We start from the raw sequence: 7,151 nt of genomic DNA, 5'->3' as shown, positions 1-7,151 counted from the left end.
CAATCAATTTTTTCTTCTTTCCCCTTCCCTCCTACATTCCTACCAACTTCTACTTTTCCCCCTACCCCTTCTCCATCATCTTCTATTCACCCCCCCCCCACACACTTCCTTCCGCGTTAATTCTAAAACTGCTGACCCACGAATAAGCAGCAGGCGTAGTGGCGTTGCATCTAATTTGATTTAAAATATCAGAATTTACTATTAATGCTTCTACGATATATTTACTATTTTGAAATTGTGAATGTGTCATTTTTATTTTAAGAAAGTTGTTCCACTTATTTATCTGTAATTTTTTTATTTTCCTGAAAACTGGTTAAGTCGTAAACTTTCGAATTGAAGTCCAACTCTAATAAGTTTTGGTCATCACTGTATTAGAATAGAGAAAACAACATAAAGATGATTTATTATGACGTTTCCATTAAAACTTCTGGCAAATATGAACTCAAAACAAAGGATTGAGAAAATAAGAAGAATTTTAAACTTAAAATCTTTTTAGAATCAAAATAACTTTAATTCATCTCATGTTACAAACAATCGAACATATTTTTTAGTCGTAACAGTTTAAAAACTTCTCAAGAATAGGTGTCTAGTGTCTAGTGTCTAGTGTCTACTGTCTAGTGTCTAGAGTCTAGTGTCTAGAGTCTAGTGTCTAGAGTCTAGTGTCTAGAGTCTAGTGTCTAGTGTCTAGTGTCTAGTGTCTAGTGTCTAGTGTCTAGTGTCTAGTGTCTAGTGTCTAGTGTCTAGTGTTTACTGTCTAGTGTCTACAAATGTGAACTTGTGTCCAAAACAACGATTTCAGTTTATCTGCAAATATTTTTGAATAATTATCAATTATTTGAAAGTTAACAATTTATCAATAAACTTTTATAATTTTGTGCAATTTGAATCTTATCAGAAAATATTTGCCAAAATTTTTCCAAATCTTTGCAACCCAATATCTTAACACAATGTCTCAACACAAACTATGAAATATGAATTCTATTTGTCAAATAATCTAAGTTTGAAATATCAAAGGTTTACATCATCAGGTTGCAAAGATATAGGAATTAGCAAATTTGGGTTTGTGACAAAGACTCAATTTCTTTTACACAGGTTGAATTTTATCTAAAATTTAGCGGAATAAGAATTAATACGAATATTATAAAATGTGACTTTTACCCTTTTTCTGGGTTTCTGGTTATTTCCCTAGTATATTCTTGATACAGTATATTTCAGACCTAGTCTGGAATAATTAGATTTCTAGGTTTACTGATAAACAAATATACATATAGTATATTGCTAACAAACCACAACATTGCTTACAATTCTATATATTTGTATTTTTAAACATTAAAATAATTACAGAAAAAAACTGACAACCGACGATTTGTTTTCAGATTGAAGAAATACCATTGTGAAAACTTCCTAATCTGAATCATGTTTATTTATCTGTAAAGCTTCAATGTTTGTTTTTTTTTTTAACTCCGCGACATTAAGCTTTAATAGCGCACGCCGAATTGTGCATTCATCTTGCGATACAAACTTTCAAGATTTTCAAAGCTTGTTTCTTTATTTTATTTCAGTTTGGCGTGAGATTTATCAACATTTTCTTCTGCACACGATAAAATCTCATAAGTATGAATATTAAGAAAAAAGTTTGATCTCGATATTCACAGTAAAAGTTTTGTTCTTGATCCATTAGTTTTGTCCAAGAGGAATCATTTGATCACAATTTAAAAGTTTTGACCTCAAAACAATTATTGGCCGGTTGTAAGGCCCAATGAGCAGATATTTTGTGCTCATTGGTATTAATTTAATTTTTTTGCAAAATTTAAAATTTAAAGAAATGACAAAATTTTTACACTTTGCAATAAAACTAATGAAAAACAATTATTCTCATTCAAGAATATACTTTCTTTAAAACAGGAGAGGAATAGAACTGAGTAGAAGTTGGCTTTAGCAAAAATGTTATCAAAACAGTCTATATACATTTAAGTTCTTAGTTTTGCTCACATAAGAGAATTTATTTGAATGTTCAGTGCTGGAAACTCTTGTATTTTGGATTCATTAGCTCAGTGCTTGATCTCGATTTTTGTTAATCTGCAGATTATTCTAATCTTTATTTGATACTCCGTATGTTAAATCGTACCCTGGAGGAATATTTAAAAAAAAAGATTAAGCTAATAAGCATTGATCTTAAAATTTAAAGTACTTACAGTGGATATCAAGATCAAGGGATCGGAATTAAGAGTATCCAGCTCTGTTCATTTATAAACATGTTTATTTACATAAACGACGCCCCAGTCTAACTTTAAAGAGAGTTTGAGGAAAGAAGATCTATTTGACAGCATTCTTTCTTTCTTTAATATCTTGAGTGGTTTAGGATTGAGACAACTGTCTTGGATATCACTATACACCAGAATACTGTCTAGGATATCAACTATACACCAGAATACTGTCTAGGATATCAACTACATCCATAAAATACTGTCTAGGATATCAAGTCTATCCTAGAATACTAACTAGGACATTAATTTTATCCTAAAATACAGTTTTGGACGTAATTAAACAATATTCTAGAATACTCTCCAGGATATCCATTATATCCTAGAATGTTATCTAGGATAACAACCATATCCTAGAAAACTAATTAGGATATCAACTTTATCCTATTGGAATTGTGATGAGAAGTCCACTAAATTGTAGAATTATAAAAAATTGGAAAATGTTTAAAAGTTTCTACTTAATTTGTCCTTAAATACTAAATAAATAATCTAAATGCACAGTGAAAAATTATTTATGACTTTCTCAAACAAAACTAAAGCTAGATTTCCAGACGCTTTATATATGCATACTTTATACGTATGAATATTTGCATGCAGTATAAGCAAATTCAGATATTTGGATATGAGGAATGAGGATCGTATAACAATTATTGATTAGACGTATATCAGAAAATAAATTCACCTTTAAGCGTTTTACTTTTTCTGCCATTTTTTTTGTATCAATGTAATTTTTTCACATTTATCTTTAAAGGGATTGTTAAGGAAAGTGAAAGGGGGTTTGGGCTTTAGTACTTGTTTGCGACCTATAATATGAGTTCCATATCTCGAGAAATTGATATAAAACTGTGTCAACGTTATACCAAAACTTATTTATATCAGATTTGGTATATATTTCAAAGCATTAAACTTATCACATTCAGCAAATACAAAACCAATCTGAAAATTAACCCAGAGGAGCCTAAACAGCTTAGGTATCATTATATTATAAATTTTATCTAGTTAAAGATGAAAAATATACGTGTCCAGGTGTCAACCTATACCCTTTTAATTTTTCCTTAAAGGGGCTGTAAAGGAAAAATAAAAGGGGGTATAGGCTGAAAGCTAATCACTTTAGCTCTTGATCGCGACCCATGAAAGTTTTATCTCATGTTCCTGTCTAGAGAAATCGATATACAACTTTGTAAAATTTATACGAAAATTAATATATATACAATTTTGTATAAAAGTAGCGGGTTTAAATAGATCGAATTCAGCAAATAATCAACCTAGCTGAAAACGATGATATCCCAGAAAAAGCTAATTGTAACTTAGGTTTACTCCATTTCTAATTTTATATATGTTATTTCTATTTTTGATAGATTTAATTCGTAAATTATTTATACGTCCGTATTACTTGATCAGAAATTCCACCAATGGCAGTGCAGTAAAGTGGTCACGTGATACAGGGGGAGACATGTGACCAGTATACTGCTCTGCCGTTGGTGATAGTTCTGGTCACGTGATTTAAGTTTAAGATTTTCTAAATTTTACATATATGTTTTTTCAATTTCTCGAGACAGGAACATCAGATAAAACTTTCATTGGTCGCGATCAAGAGCTTAAGTGTTTAGCATTCAGCCTATACCCCCTTTAATTTTTCCTTTACAGTCCCTTTAACAGTATTTTTAAGTTATTTATATAGCAGATTTATTTACAATATTAAAAATCTAGTTCCCGTTGGTGATCTAAATAAAAATTTTAATTATGCAAAATGTTCAAAATTTTAAAATATTTACCGGTGTATTTTTGCCTTTTTTACCTGTCCAACTCCTTCAAGGGACTGTTAGCTTATTTTCAAGTGACCCTCAATGCAAAAAGGCAATATCGATTCACAACAATACCATAAATTGCTTTGTCTGATCAAGGAGCACGTCAAACTAAGGTAAACTTTACTTAAGATTAAACCTTAAACGTTTTCGAACTTTTGATTATCAATTAATTAATATGTGCGGAACATACACTGAATGATATGATCAAAACAAGAGGAGATACGTGGTCGCAAAGTTGTACTATTAATGTGGCACATATTTACAGTTTGCAGTGGTATGAATTATATATTAGTGTTTATAATTTGGAAAACAGGTTTTTCTAATTTTCCGCTTCTCTAGAAAAGTGACTTGCGCATTTCAAACAGATAAGCTTATCATGATTAAACATATTTAAACCTAGAAAAAACTACATTATCTTCAGATTAAGATTCAAGGTTACCCCGTTATGATTCGGGGATTTCGATATTTGCATGGAGAGTCACTGGGAAATTACGCTTACAGTCCCTTTCAGTTTTGAAGTTAGAAGCTAATAATCTAAAAATAAATAAGTTGGACAACGTCACAGATATGAGTGATTCTCCCATTTCAAATGTTGAAAAAACTCTCTTTACAGTTTAATATTGTTAAAAGTTCAATAGTTTTAAAATATCAGATTTCTGAGGTTTGAGTCTATTTCCAATATTCGATATTATAAAGTTGAATATATGAAGGTTGCTAGACAGGGGGAAAGCTGATAAAACACAGTATTTAATATACAGAGTTATAACTAAACGCTTTCCAATAATAAAATCGTACAATTGTGTCCGTGGGGGGGGGGGGGGTACATTATTAATCTGAGCAATCATATTTTTATCTGGAAAAGTTAAAACTGACAATTTCATTCTTTCTCTCTCTCTCTCTGCATTAATCTGTAATTCACCTTACAAAGAAAAATTTAATAGTTTTAAGATCGAAAAAGAGGTGTAACTCCATCAGTTAAGCTTAGAACAAAGTTTCAATAGTACCTTTGTCAATCGGACATGCCACTCTATATACGGAGTTTCATTTATAATCACTATACAACCCCTTTACAGGAAGGGGGGGCGCATGGAGATCTCCTTTATCTAGTTGTTCAAATTTTCCAATAAGTTCAATCTGTGTATAATTCTTTACGTTGTACATTTGTAAAAATATTTCTTATTTTGTTACTTTTCAGAAAATTATTGAAACGAAACCATTGATAAATAAAAATTGTACAATAATGCTAAAAAGTTTATCGCCTTGTCTTCAATAATAATAAATAATAATCAATAATAAATAAACTTTAGCCAAGGGAAATAGTTATGCATATAATAATTCATATACAATGCTTAAAAAGTTTTGTAAACATACCTTAACAAACGTTGAGTGGCACAAAAACATGTGAGGGATTTATAATTTAGTGTTTAATAGGAAAATTACTCTACATTGTTAATTCATAATTAATGACTAGAAAATGAAGGTTGTACTTTTCCAAAGGAATTAAGTCTTTGCTACAAACAAAAATTTTCAAATCCCTATATCTTAGTTAACTGCTTTGAGAGTAAACCTTTGATATCTCAAACTTAAATTATTTTGTCGACTAGAGTAAATAGTTTCAAATATCTAAGGGTTACGATATTGGATTGCAAAAATATAGGAATTAGAAAATCAGAGTTTGTGGCAAAGATTCAATTCCTTCCTAATTTTTCATATTTTATTGCAGAAATTTAAAAATGTAAGATTTTTTATTTCTTTTAGCGTCTGCCTTCTCCAAGGGAGTTTTGGTCTTCATCTGTTTCTCCTTTCTTGGGGATTTAATTTCTTGGTTTTCTAAGCGCTATTCTCTACTGAAGATTCGCCCACTGAATCTTGTGTTGTAAACCTTTGATGTTTCAAGCTAAAAGTGCATTGTCAGATCTAAAAACGGAAAGTTTAAAATATCAAAGGTTAACACTATACGGTTGCAAATATATAGGGATTCGGAAACTATATTTTGTGTTGAACAGAATTAGTTCTTTTTACAAGATTGAGAGAAATGGGAAGCTGGATGTTCAACTTGATAAATGAAAGTACAACTACAAGTTTGCATGATTTAGTGTTAACAGAAAATTCCTGACGTGGCCTTTTTAGTGATTCATAATTTATGAAAATATATATTTAGTAAAATAGATTAAAGCTTTCCATGGAAAAGTACATTCGTAAATAAATAATTATGTTTACCCAAATTTTTAATCATTTGCCAAATACATGTTTTAGGAACTAAAAATCAGTGATTATTGTATATGCATGTATATCCGTCTACTATTTCAACTTTTAATTGTGACTTTAGCTTTGAGCCTCTTTTCTTTGTACAGTAATAAAACAAAAAAGTTTGCGGACTTCATACTTTTTTCAGAATTTTCAATATTTTACACAAAAAAAACTTTTAAGCAAAAATTTCTGAAAATTCGATCATTCATAAACCTTCCATGGGGTTACACTGTCGAGGTACTACACAAAATTTGGGCCCAATCGGTTCAGCCGTTTTGACGATTATTGAATACAAACAAACACCCAGACAAGCAAAGTATAAATATAGGTGATATAGCTTGTCAGTGTATTTCTAATCTATATATATGTTGCCTATAGCAGGTCAAATTGTTGCACTTAAATCATTTTGGAGGCTATTTTATTTTGGAGGCCATTTTATTTTGGAGGCCATTTTATTTTGTTGATTGTAACAATCTCTAAAAATATTAAATACAAACCAGAATCTCTAATAATATATAAAAATGGTAGTTTAGCTAGTTTATGATAAACTAAAGTTAACATTTTAGCATTTTTCTCATCTAATTTTGTCCCTGCGGAGTAAAGTTTAATGAAAGCTGAACAAACTTAATTTGATTCCATTATATTTTAATTTGATTCCATTATATTTTAATTTGATTCCATTATATTTTAATTTGATTCCATTATATTTTAATTTGTTTTGACAGATTTTCCAAATCATTTCGATTACGACTTTTTCGCGATCAATATAATTATTTCTTTATATATTTGAGGATTGATATATGCTACAGTGGTTGGTGTTTATATCAAT

The sequence above is a fragment of the Eurytemora carolleeae genome, unplaced genomic scaffold (assembly GCF_000591075.1).
Source record: "Eurytemora carolleeae unplaced genomic scaffold, Eaff_2.0 scaffold768, whole genome shotgun sequence".
In the NCBI taxonomy this organism is placed as follows: domain Eukaryota; kingdom Metazoa; phylum Arthropoda; class Copepoda; order Calanoida; family Temoridae; genus Eurytemora; species Eurytemora carolleeae.
This window is presented reverse-complemented; position numbering follows the sequence as displayed.